General features: G+C 44.0%; 1 protein-coding gene across 3 annotated transcripts in view; it reads left to right on the top strand.

The window, feature by feature from the left end:
* Nucleotides 1-13,719, top strand: part of FGF1 (fibroblast growth factor 1) — a 73,013-nt gene that overhangs the window by 23,313 nt on the left and 35,981 nt on the right. The window contains exon 1 of one of the 3 annotated variants that reach the window (XM_030212805.1): nucleotides 9,222-9,317. The exons of the other annotated variants lie outside the window; for them this stretch is intronic. The gene's annotated coding sequence lies outside the window, so the exon portion shown is untranslated. Of the gene's footprint in view, nucleotides 1-9,221; nucleotides 9,318-13,719 lie in introns of those variants that run through there. 3 annotated transcript variants of the gene reach the window in all.

Raw genomic sequence — 13,719 nt, 5'->3', positions numbered from 1 at the left:
CCACGCCTTCCGCTTGGATGCTGTAAAAGTGTTTCCACGTAAACGCTGGATGACTGCTCTTCATGGAAAAACACTGTATGTCTATTGACCCTCCGTTGGCTGATTAAATACGCCACCTCCAATCATCTGTATGCATCACAATACAAGTGCTGTGAGCTTGATGACTAACTCAACAGTCCACCATATCTGTTTCATATTGTGCCGGTTCCCCAATGCAGGACCGCATTTCACAAATCTTCCTCAGGAGGAACCACCATCAAATTTCTTCTAAACATCAAATGGCTGCATGCCGGATTGAAACTCCCTCAGGGCTGAGCCACAGACGCCGCACAGGATATCTCTTCCACATCTTCCTTGGTGAAAACCGAAACAATGAATTCATTTAATCTCTCCACTATGGCTTTGTCTTCCCTGAGTGCCCCTTTTACCCCTCGGTCATCTAGCAGTCCAACTGTTTCTTTTAGCAGCTTCTTGCTTCTACTATACCTAAAAATGTTTTTAGCTATGTGTTTTTGCCTCTGACGCAATCTTCTTTTCAAAGTCTCTCTTTGCCTTCCTTACCAACGCTTTGAATTTGACATGCCATTCCTTAGGCTGTTTCCTATTATTTTCAGTTGGATCCTTCTTCCATTTTCTTTTTTTTTTTTTTGCATTTAAATTATATTTTTATTAAAGGTTTTGTCATACAGAGAATGCAAAAATAAACACCAAATCAAACAAAACCCCCCCGGAAATTAACCCCCCCCCCAAAAAAAAAAATCATAAGCATAATCAACGTCAAAGTTCCATGGCAATACCCGGAGACAAATTGCAGGGTTACACAAGTTCAAGGAGTGCTACGTGGCTCCTGACAAAAAAGGTCTAAACGAGCCCAGGTCCTCAAAACAGGCCTAATATTTCGATGTCTATGGGTCAAAATTGTTTCATATTTTCTGATCACGCATACATAACTCCACCATTCATTATAATTCAGGTACACATTATGTTTCCAATTGGAGACAATTAAATGCAAGGCAACAGCTAGCAGTATGTTATACAATTTCTTATCAGACTCCAAAAGAGGGATAGTAGGACAAGTCTTCTTCCATTTTCTGAAGGATTTTCTTTTATCTTTAATAGCTTCCTTCACCTCACTTTTTAACCATACCAGCTGTCATTTGTCTTCTTTCCTCCTTTTTTTTAATACATGGAATATATCTGGTCTGGGCTTCCAGGATGGTGTTTTTGAAAAGCATCCACACCTGATGTAGGTTTTTCACCTTTGCAGCTACTCCTCTCAGGTTTGTTTGTTTTTTAAACCATTCTCCTCATTTTTTCATAGTCTTCTTTTTGAAAGTTAAATGCTAATGTATATTGAATTTCCTGTGTGTACTTATTCCAGAGATTATATCAAATCTGATCATGTTGTAGTCATTATCAAGTGGCCCCAGCACCATTACCATTAGCCAGGGGAAGGTAGCCTGAATGGGCTGATTTGGCATGTACTCACACCATTTTAGGTCAGCTCTGGCTTCCATCTGTTAGTTTCTTGTTTGAGTCTACAGCTGGCTTGTCCAACCTTTTCCTAGCAGGGTGCACATTTTTTATTTTGCTACATGTTTCGTCAAATAGTGGCAAAATAAGATGGTGCATCACCTCCTTCCCAGCATTCACCCAGTCTCGCTTTCACTCATGTAACCTCCCCCCCCCCCCCACAACTTTCATCCAGTGTATCAGTCATGTAACCTCCCCCAGGGCCACCGAGAGGGGGGACAGGGGGCACAAAATTCCCTGGGCCCAGCACCGCAGTTCCCGGTCTCACCCGCCCGCGGCTCCGTCAACAGCCCCCCTCCGTCTGCCACCGGGCCGGGCCCCCTGCATTCAAATCACAGCGCCTCACCGCCGTGTGAAAGCACAGCAGCGGCAGATCGCCTCCCTTCGGGCCTTCCCTCCCTGTGTCCCGCTCTCGTCTGATATAATTTCCTGTTTCCACGAAGGCGGGACACAGGGAGGGAAGGCCCGAAGGGAGGTGATCTGCCGCTGCTGCGCTTTCACATGGAGGTGAGGCGCTGTGATTTGAATGCAGGGGGCCCGGCCCGGTGGTGGATAGAGGGGGGCTGTCGACAGGGCCGGAGGTGAGTGGGTGGAGACTGGGGACTGCGGCGGCGGTGGCGAAGAAAACAGCGGGATTCCTGCATCCCCACCATGACTTGGTTCTCCATAAGCTTGATATCCTGAAAACCTGTCCCATTTGCACCTCTCAAGGACCGAAGCTGGACAAGCCTGCTTTATGAGGGCATTTTGTAAACTATAGTCATATGCTGATTCATGCATGTAGATGTGCTCTTAGAGAAGCAGGTCATGCCTAATAATATGCGTGCTCTGCACTAGTGCTTCCTTGCACAGTCGACAAAGGTGGGGTTAGGACAGAGCATGGGTGGAGTCACGATTCACACTCATACATAGGAGCCAGCTCTGTGGCTGCAGTGAATACTAAACCACCTGTACTGAGCAAGCTCCTTCATTGTGTCAGGGAGGGGTCATTTGCACTGTGTTTGGCCCCCTCAATCATTCTGAAAGATTGGCACTCATTCACTACTAGTCTATAAAATACGTATGTATGTGGATGTTGAATCTGCAAACATTTATATCTGTTCTTGAGCAGCCAAATGTCTGTGCCTTCAATCTAGATGCAATTTATATAGCAAGATTGTGTTAGTAGGTTATAAACATACATAGAAGTGTATTTTCAAATCACTTTGACTTACAAAATTGCATAGTAACCTATGGAACTTTGTGCTTTGAAAATGAGTCCCATAGTCACCTATGTGACTTTATCAATAGGCATTTCCTCCACTATTAACCTACTGTAAACAACCCTGTTCTAAAATTACCCCCATCCCCCTCATTCTATAAACTTGCAGACACAATTTTCTACTTGGCGTGCAAACTTATGCTCACAGGTTATACAATAGTGTCAGTTACTGTCAGACCTGTGAGTTCTTGTACCAAGTACAGCGCTGCTGAGCCCGGTACTCGGACCAGGTTCTGCTTGGTGGCCAGACAACCCCGGGTTTCACCTGGGCTGACCACTGTTCCCCAGAGGTTGAGCCCCTAGGTGCGGGTGGCCTGCAGGACTTACGAGACAGAGCTGGAAGCGGGGTGGTGAACCAGGCAGGCAGCAGGTCAAGAGAGTAATCCAGGTACAGGTAAAGTCAATAGGCAGGCAGCAGGCAAGAGAGTAATCCAGGCACAAGTAAAGTAAATAGGCAGGCAGCAGGCAAGAGAGTAATCCAGGCAGAGAGAGAGCAGACCCAGGTGCATGGAAGCAAATCAATCAAGAAGCCTGCAGCCAGAGAAGAACTACACACACATGGCTCAGGGCTGTGCCAGTCAAGTGTGTGTGTCGACGGGACCCCACGCAGCCCGAGGACGCCGCTTGCATTGAGGTAGGGGACATGACAGTTACGCATGTAACAATTTAATAATTAGGTCCTAATTGGCAATAATTGATGCTAATTGGCACTACTTAGCAGTTATATGCGTAACTCTCCTAATGATTGTACAAATTGTGTGTGCAAAATCTGTAGTGCACAAGTGCAAGGGGTGTGGACTTGGGAGGGGCATGGATGGGTGGGGCAGGGGTGTTGCTAACACCTACTAGCAGTCAGGCATGTGTATTTCACCAGCCTCTGAGCTAGCGTGAGTGCTTTTGTTTACTGTTAGACACATAACAGTGAACATACACTTATATTTGATAATGGAAATTATGTGCATAATTGTCAATATAGATATATGATAAAGGTCTATAAAATAATGAGTGGAGTTGAACAGGTAGATGTGAAACATCTGTTTACACTTTCCAAAAATACTAGGACTAGGGGGCATGCAGTGAAGCTACAAAGTAGTAAATTTAAAACAAATCGGAGAAACTTTTTATTCAATCAACGTGTAATTAAACTCTGGAATTCATTGCCAAAGAATGTGGTAAAGGCAGATAGCTTAGCAGAGTTTTAAAAAGGTTTGGACGGCTTCCTAAAGGAAAAGTCCATAGACAATTATTAAACTGGACTTGGGAAAATCCACTATTTCTGGGATAAGCAGTATAAAATGTTTAGTACTTTTTTGGGATCTTGCCAGGCATTTTTGACCTGGATTGGCCACTGTTGGAAACAGGATGCTGGGCTTGATGGACCTTTGGTCTGTTCCAGTGTGCCAACACTTATATACTTATGTAATTGCACTTAGCATACATCATCCTGGAGACTGGTACAGAATTGCTCTCTATATGTCATAGTGTGATGCCTGTGTGATGCTCTGATGAAGAATTATTCTTATCAATCTCCCGTCTTTCTATTCCATTGTAAGAACTCAGCTTCCTGTACTGTATTCATCATTTATGAATATTAATGTGACACTTCCATGGAGCTCTGGTGATAATCCATTTTCAGCTGTTTATGCTGTATTCACATTATACATATGTTAATGTGGTTCCAGCCAGGAGTTTTGACAAAGATCTGCTCTTCAGCTATCTGTGCTGTATTCAGCTGTCCATGCTTTACATGTAATACTGTTGTTTTTGCCCGGGGCTCTGATAACTGTTTCTGTCAAGAGCTCATGCCCCACAACAGTTCCTGAATCACAATCCAGTGTTACCAAATGGGCGCTTACCAATTTCTGCTCCTCCCAGGGAAAATATTTTCCTGAGTTGAACTGGTCACTGAGTTCTTCACAAGCAATTTTGCAGTTCCTGTTCTCAGAATTTCACTTCATGCACTCAGATTTCTCCACTGCTGATGTATTGCAGTTTTTGTGCTTCACACTGTGTGTGAACAAAGCTGCATTTGAATGATATCTATTATTTCTAATTGAAGTACAGTATTTTGTTCCTCTACAATCTCATAATTTATACAAATAAAATTTTCAGGTTTTGATAGAAAATGTTTATATGAAAAGGAATCTTTACAGCACAGGTTGTATTTTGAAAACCTGGTAAGCACTGCCCTCTGCTGGAATTAAGTTAAAATGCTACAGGCCTTTCTAAATACCCATAACAGTATGGATTTCCAAGCATCATTAATCTTAATAGAAAATTTTCCAAATCCAGGGCTTGAATTCTCAGAAACTATTTCCTGCAGCCCCTTACCTTGAGGAAATCACCTTGTGCAATCAGGTTGACTGTACACAGAACCAGCTCAAGGAACTCTGGCACCTCGAGTCAACCTTTGTATCGGCAACCCTCCCCTCCCACAATCTGATATCTTCCCTTCCACTCTCTTCCTCCCACTCCCCCCTCCCTCGCTGGTGATCCAGTATCTCCTCATGTCAAGTCCCCCCCCCCCCCCCCGATATTAAAGGCATCAACATCCCAGTTCAGCATCTCTCCTCTATTCCCGTCCTCCTATCCTGTGGATACTGAACTGCAGAGGGACAAAGGAAAGGAAAAAGGGAGGGAGAGATGCTAGACTGTTATTTTGGAGATCTTTATCACCGGTGCCCTGGGCCAGTTCCTCACCTGGCCCATAGGTTGAATCGGCCCTGACTGTACAATTGAGACACTAAGAAAGCAATCCCTTCTATCCGCCAGCAAGGTCCTGTGATTAGCATATCTGAGTTTTTAAAAGGTTTGGACAAGTTCCTGGAGGAAAAGTCCATAGTCTGCTATTGAGACAGGCATGGGGAAGCCACTGCTTGCCCTTGGATTGGTAGAATGGAATGTTGCTACTCTTTGGAATTCCAGAACCTTGCTACTATTTGGGATTCTGAATGGAATCTTGTTACTCTTTGGGGTTCTGGAATGTTGCTACTCTTTGGGATTCTGCATGGAATGTTGCTACTATTTGTGTTTCTACCAGGTACCTGTGACCTGGATTGGCCACTGTTGGAAACAGGATACTGGGCTAGATGGACCCAGTATGGCTATTCTTATGTTCATGTGTACATATGTACATGCTAGTCTTACCTTTATGATTTCATGCCTCATGAGTTCAGCAAACTCATGGTGAAAGGCAATTCTACTACTATTACATGCGAAACACACTATTCCATGAAGTATGTGTCAAACAGGCTCATTTTCGAAAGAGATGGACATCCAAAAAGTGACATAAATCGGCACTTGGACGTCCATCTCTCAGAGACATCCAAATCAGTATAATCGAAATCCGATTTTGGACGTCTCTAATTGAAGTCCGTCGCAAGGACATCCAAATTTCAAGGGGGCATATCAGAGGGGTAGTGAAGGCGGGACTTGGGCGTTCCTAACACTTGGACGTCTTTGACCCATAATCGAAAAAAGCAAAGATGTCCATGACTACAACTTGGGCGTTTTCAACCAGACCTGTTTTTATTACGAATAAGGCACATTAAAAGGTGCCCAGAATGACCAGATGACCACTGTAGGGAATTGGGGATGACCTCCCCTTACTCCCCCAGTGGTTACTAACCCCCTCCCACCCTCAAAAAACATTATTAAAAATATTACTTGCCAGCCTCAGATGTCATACTCAGGTCTATGACAGCGCATGCAGGATCCTAGAGCAGTTTTATTGGGTGCAGTGCACTTCAGACAGGTGGACCCAGGCCCATACCCCCCTACCTGTTACATTTGTGGAGGAAATAGCGAGCCCGCCAAAACCTACCAGAAACTCTCTGTACCCACATCTAGGTGCCCCCTTCACCTGTAAGGGTTATGGTAGAGGTGTACAGTTGGGGGTAGTGGATTTTGGGGGGGCTCAGCACACAAGGTAAGGGAGCTATGTACCTTGGAGCATTTTATGAAGTCCACTGCAGTGCCCCCTGGGGTGCCCGACTGCTGACCTGGCATGTCAGGGGGACCAGTGCACTTCAAATGCTGGCTCCTCCCATGTCCAAATGGCTTGCATTTGGACGTTTTTTACTTGGACGTCTTTGGTTTCGAAAATCGCCGAAAGTCAAAGATGTCCAAATCTAAGGACGTTGATACACATATATAAAAACAAAGAAATAATTTATTCAAACCATATATGTGAATAAATTATTTCTTTGTTTTTATATATGTGTATCGGTCTACTTTTTATAACAGACTTTTATGTAACAAGTAGACTGTTGCCTTTTTTGTTTTTCTTCAAATCTAAGGACGTCCAAATCCAAGGACGTCCTTGGTATTTTCAAAATGAAAGATGGACGTCAATCTTTTTTCAAAAATGAGCTTTTCCCTGCCTCCGGATTTGGACTTTTTACAAAGACGTCCAAATCCCAACTTAGACGTTTCTTTCGAAAATGCCCCTCAAAGTCACTTAGGAGCAAAAGAGGAGTGGGAACAGAACCAGGCTCTTCAATGACAGACAGGAAACAATCAACTTCCAAAAATGATTCATTGAAGACTCAACAGGTACCCTGTTTCAGCACTAAGTGCCTTCCTCAGGAGTCTATATAAAAATAAAACATTTATAGAATGTGTAAAACATTTAATTAAAAACATTTAAAATGATTATTAAAACAATCAAAACAAAAAAAATACGTTAAATGATAAATAATGAAAAATGACGAAGGGTTAGGGTAGTCACAGCATATCAAATGTAATATGGAGTACAGTATCTAATGTGTACTAACGGCATTTAAAATGTTTTTAATTAAATGTTTTTAAACATTCTATAAATGTTTTATTTTTATATAGACTCCTGAGGAAGGTGCTTAGTGCCGAAACAGGGTACCTTGTCTTCAATAAGACATTTTTGGAATTTGATTGTTTCCTGTCTGTCATTGAAGAGCCTAGTTCTGTTCCCACTCCTCTTTTGCTCCTGTGATTACTCGTGGGACATTGTTTCTTTGCCCACTTCGAAAGTCACTTAGGGCCAGTTTCTATAAATTGTGACCCCATATTCTATAACTATGTGCATAAATTTAGGAGCATAACCTTTATAGAATAAAGGTGTTTAGTGTAGAGCTCATTACTCTATCTCTTTCCAAACAATGCAGAAATGAGAAGGAATGCTCAACGCGGAGGATACGGGCTGGATGATAAGTAATCCATTCCGATAAACATCAGATCAGACTGCACAAAGTAGACCAAGGTGACACCTCTGTGGTGAAGCACTTCTGGGACCAGAGCACTGTATCAATGAACTTATGATCAGGTCATAAAAAGCAGCTTTGTAAGACTTTTGAAGTCAAAATGATCAGATACTTTAACAAAGATCCAGGTTTCTCCAATTTGTTTTAAATTTACTACTTGGGCACACAATGAAACTACAACGTAGTAAATTTAAAACAAATTGGAGAAAATATTTCTTCACTCGATGTGTAATTAAACTCTGGAATTCATTGCCAGAGAATGTGGTGAAAGCAGTTAGCTTAGCGGGTTTTTAAAAAGGTTTGCATATCTTCCTAAAAGAAAAGTCTATAAGTCATTATTAAGACGGACTTGGGGAAAATCCACTGCTTATTTCTAGGATAAGCAGCATAAAATGTATTCTACTGTTTTGGGATCCTGCCAGGTACTTGAGACCTGGATTGGCCACAGGATACTGGGCTTGATGGACCTTCAATCTGTGCCAATATGGCAATGCTTATGTTCTTAGATTCTTATGTTCTAACACATTATAAACCATAAAATTTTGCTGCCTGTCACCTTCTAATCACCCATCCATCTCTCCCTCCTCCTCCTGCTGCTTTTCCCTTTAGACTACCTTTGGAATGCTTTCATGATTCACTTTTATATTCAAGCATTGTCATCTTTCCCTCATACCCTCCTGACCCAACAAAGGGGGATTTAGCTCCTGAAAGCTAGTCAAAAAAAATGTAAAGTATCACTTTATATTTTCTGTCTGCTTGTTTTTATTTATTTATTTATTTATTTATTTATTATGTCTCTGAACAAGAATGAAACAGAATTCCCCAAGAGGTAATGCAAAGTTAAAGCTAAACATTTGAAGTCATGATGTGAACCCTTGTGGTTCAAGCGTTGTTGACTTTTCTAGGAAGTGGATGGGAAGATTATGTGCGTATGTGGGTGGAAGAAAGCAGCCTTCTTATCTCATCTGCTGGAGCAACTGCTCCTCAAACGATATGAAAGGAACATCATGTGTATTTTTGTGGTCTTTCAATTTCATTCAACCCTGGAGTGGAGGAGGAAGCTCAGAGTGGAGGAAGTGGTAAATGTTAATAGAGGAGCCTTTACTTTTTAACCTCCTGACTCCAGTATCATGTGAACACACAGCCTGTTCCTAAGAATAGGGTAGGTGGCTATTTTGAACCAGTTGCTACATATCCATTATCCTAGAAACTGCAAAACACAAGCCACTCACCCACCAATTGCACTTAAACAGTGCTGATGCTTCTGGGGCCTTTCTGTCTTCATGGTGAGTTCCCTGTTTTTTCTCTTTGTGCTTCGAGGATTACTAATGGTCAGTGAGAATAAGCTCTGCTGAATGCCATTAGACACTGACCTTCATTTTTATCTGCTGTTTCTGAAATTAATTTAAAAACCACAAAACGTTTCTATTTATTCCTTTGCTAAGCCATATAACAGTAAAACTTTTGTAATATAAACTTATCCGATCTTTGAGGCAAGCGAAGCACCCATCACCGTGAAAGTCTGTTCCAGTCCAAGGTTTCCAACTGCCATTTCAGCTATCTTCACGACAAGAAGGGCCAGGACTATATGAACATCTCATGATGATGGAGTCAGGTGGCACAACTGATACTTGAAGTTATAGGACTCTTCAGCTTGGAAAAGAGACGGCTGAGTGGGGATATAATTGAGGGCTACAAAATCCTGAGTGCTGTAGAACAGGTAAAAGTGAATCAATTTTTCACTCTTTCATAAAGTACAAATACCAGGGGATACGCAATGAAATTGCATGGAAATATATTTAAAACAAATTGGAGGAAATATATTTTCACTCAAAGAATAGTTAAACTCTGGAACTCGCTGCCGGAGGATGTGGTAACAGTGGTTAGCATATGTGGGTTTAAAAAGAGTTTGGACAAGTTCCTGAAGGGAAAGTCCATAATCTGCTATTGAAAGGGACATGGGGGAAGCCACTGCTTGTCCCAGAATTGCTATTCTTTTGAATTCCGGAATCTTGTTACTCTTTGAGGTTCTGGAATGTTTCTACTAATTGAGATTCTGCCAGGTACTTGTGACCTGCATTGGCCACTGTTGGAAGCAGGATACTGGGCTGGATGGACCACTGGTCTGACCCCGTGTGGCTGTTCTTATGTTCTTATCAGCTGAGCAATATGGAAGAAATTCTATAATTGGGTGCCTTCATTTAGATGCCCCAAGGATGCGTGGTTACATCCTATTCTGTAATGGCCTCTGGGTATCTAGATTCTGTTATAGGATACATCGATGCAGTGTACATTTACACACCCATAGGAAACTACCTAAAGTACTTGAATGTAGCTAACCTAGAGATACTATTTGAGCTAAATCCAAGCCCTATGGAAGCACACGGTCTTTCTTTGTTGCAAATTATATACTAGTTTATGAACATACCATATGTTCTTTAAATATATATTCTCAGCACTGGAACAACCTATCTCAGTGCCTGGAGCATCCTGTAAAAGATGTTTCCTCCAACCACTGCTGCAATTTCCCTCCCCTCCCCTGAAAATGGCGTCCATGGCAGGACCCTTGTTGGCCCTACATATGCAATCTCCAGCATATTCACATTTTTTTCAATGTCTCCAGGGTGTTTCTGCATGAGTGATTCAGCACCTAGAAAATGGATTTACCTCTTCTTATTTCATAGGGCCTGTTGCATACATTAAGCACCACCATCAGTGCCAGCATATAAATTTATGTATGTGTTCAGTGGTGCCAACTATTTAAACCGAGTTGCTGCTCATATGCATAAGTTAGGCTTGCAATCTGGTGGTTTATCTTGTGTGTATTCATTATCCAGAGAGCAGTCTGAATTTTGCCACAATCCAGATAAGACTTTTGCTAACTCCTGGTCCACCCTTGGCACTGCTCAGATGAATTCACAACTGCAGGTTATATGGATAAAAGTTACCCATACAAGTGCCACAGATTTTTAAAACAGTGGCTTATGTGGTCAGAGCCACTGCTGATTTCATAAGTAGCTTAGCAAATTGGACCCATAGATTCTTGCAGCTGTCCACGTGGTACAGGGTGTGTGTCTGCACATATATATCACACAGGAGCAAACAAGTCTGAAACCGACACAGGTGGCCAAAGAAGGAGAATCCCTGACGAAGCAATGTTGTGAGACCTGGTGCCTGTCAGGATCCAGTATGAGAGATAAGTGCCACTCTGCTTACTTAGGACTCTTGTGCAGTTGAATCATTGATAGCATCAAATACCAAGTTATTAATAGATATTTAGTTAAAAACCAACAAATGAATTGATGTTCACAAATTAAGAACTAATGTACGTAAGGAAGAATTGTTGCCCTTATGTTACGTCCCTCACCTGCTGTGCGGCCCGCACAGCCAGCTCAGCTTCGGTCCCGCTCACAGTAGCGGTGGCTGGCCATGATCGGTCCAGTCGCGATGGCCGGCTACGCTTCGGGATTGTGGTGTCCGGGCTTGATGGCCGGTCACTCGGTCGCTGGCCATTGGAGCAGTTTTTCCGGTCAGGTTCTTCCCGGCCTTGTAGGTCGGCCATTCTGATTCGGCCCTGAAGGCCGGCCACGCAGACTGGCGGCATTCCGGAAGTGGGGCTTGCTTCCGGCGCGGTTCTTTCGCCGCACCTGATTGTGCGGGATTGGCCACCTTTCGCTGCTGCTCCACCTCTTTCCAGCAGCCACCAATCCAGACCGTTCTCTCCAGCTGCTTAGAGTTACTGCTGATGAGGGGACTATTTAAGAGCCGCAGTCTCCCTCATACCTAGCTTCGGTTTCTATTGCTATAGAGGTTTGGTGCTCGATATCGTGTGCTTTGCTGTCTACTTTCCTGCTTACCTGACCAGGGCCGGTCTTAGCAAGTGCGGGGCCCTGTGCAAACCAATTTGGTGGGGCCCCATCCTAGCCCTGCCCCCCTAGCCCCGCCCCCAACCCAGCTCCACCCCATTGATTATTAAGCGCGAGGCCCTATGCGGCCGCTTCGGTCGCCTCAGCCTAAGACCGGCCCTGACTTCCGGATTGACCCTTGGACTGAACTCAACTACCCGCTGTGTTGCCGACCACCTAGACCTTTGGACTGAACTCGACTACCCGCTGTGTTGCTGCCTGCCTAGACCCTTGGACTGAATTCGACTACCCGCTGTGTTGCTGCCTGCCTACACTACCGCAAGCCATTTTTCAGCGCACCTTAGTAAAAGGACCCCAGGGTTTGTTAGTAATATTGTTGGATTATTGTTTTAATTATGAATTGATAATGAATGTGACTGTGGGTATACTCAATGGACAGTACAAGTCTTTATCTGTGTCATTTACTATGTTACTATCTAGCTTATTTTCGAAAGAGATCGCCGGCCATCTTCCGACACAAATCGGGAGATGGCCGGTGAGCTCCTGAATCCGGCCAAATTGGTATAATCGAAAGCCGATTTTGGCTGGCTCCAACTGCTTTCCGTCGTGGGGCCAGCGAAAGTTCAAGGGGGCATATCGGCATGGTAGCAAAGGCGGGACGGGGCGGGATGGGGCAGGACGGGGGCGTGCATTGAGATGGTCGGCTTCACCCGATAATCGAAAAAAGAAAGCCGGCCTTGACGAGAATTTAGTCCACTTTATTTGGTCCCTTTTTATTCAGGTCCAAGTCCCAAAAAAGTGCCCCAAATGACCAGATAACTACCGGAGGGAATCGGGGATCACCTCCCCTGAGTCCCCCAGTGCTCACTAACCCCCTCCCACCCTCAAAAATACAACTTTAAAAACTTTTTTTGCCAGCCTCAAATGTCATACTCAGGTCCATCGCAGCAGTATACAGGTCCCTGGAGCACTTTTAGTGGGTGAAGTGCACTTCAGGCAGGTGGACCCAGGCCCATCCCCCCCCCCACCTGTTACACTTGTGGTGGTATATGTTGATCCCTCCAAACCCCCCCCAAAACCCAATGTACCTACATGTAGGTGCCCCCCTTCACCCCTTAGGGCTATGGTAATGGTGTAGAGTTGTGGGGACTGGGTTTTGGGGGGGGGGGATTTGGGGGGCTCAGCACACAAAGAAAGGGAGGTATGCACCTGGGAGCAATTTTTGAAGTCCACTGCAGTGTCCCCTAGGGTGCCCAGTTGGTGTCCTCGCATATCAGGGAGACCAGTGCACTACAAATGCTGGCTCCTCCCACGACCAAAAGGCTTGTATTTCGCTGGGTTTGAGATGGCTGGGCCTGGTTTCCATTATGGCCAAAAACCGAACCCAGCCATCTCTAAACCCGGCGATCTCAACATTCGACCTAAATGTTGAGATTTAGCCGGCGCCAACCGTATTATCGAAGGAAAAGATGGCTGGCCATCTTTTTTGAAAATACGGTTGGATCCGCCCATTTACGGAGCCGGCAACAGAGATGGCCGGCGCTGTTTGATTATGCCCCTCTATGTCAAACGGTTACACCCAACAATTTAAAGCTAATGGAATCCACCCTGATGTGTAAAGGTTTTCTGCCAATACGATGCTGACACAATCTCATTCTGAGGTAGAAGCTTTTGTGGCATCTTCCTATGTATTTTCTTTTTATCATGGAATTTTTCATTTGATTTTTTCCTGGAAACAGTGGTTTAGAACCAAGGAAACTACAGCTGACCTGTCTGAGGTATCTATGTATCTGTGGGTCACTTGGGATAGTTAAAAGGGAGC

The sequence above is a fragment of the Microcaecilia unicolor genome, chromosome 8 (assembly GCF_901765095.1).
Source record: "Microcaecilia unicolor chromosome 8, aMicUni1.1, whole genome shotgun sequence".
In the NCBI taxonomy this organism is placed as follows: domain Eukaryota; kingdom Metazoa; phylum Chordata; class Amphibia; order Gymnophiona; family Siphonopidae; genus Microcaecilia; species Microcaecilia unicolor.
Note: the sequence above shows the minus strand (reverse complement) of the source record. Positions and strands in the feature narration are given on the sequence as shown.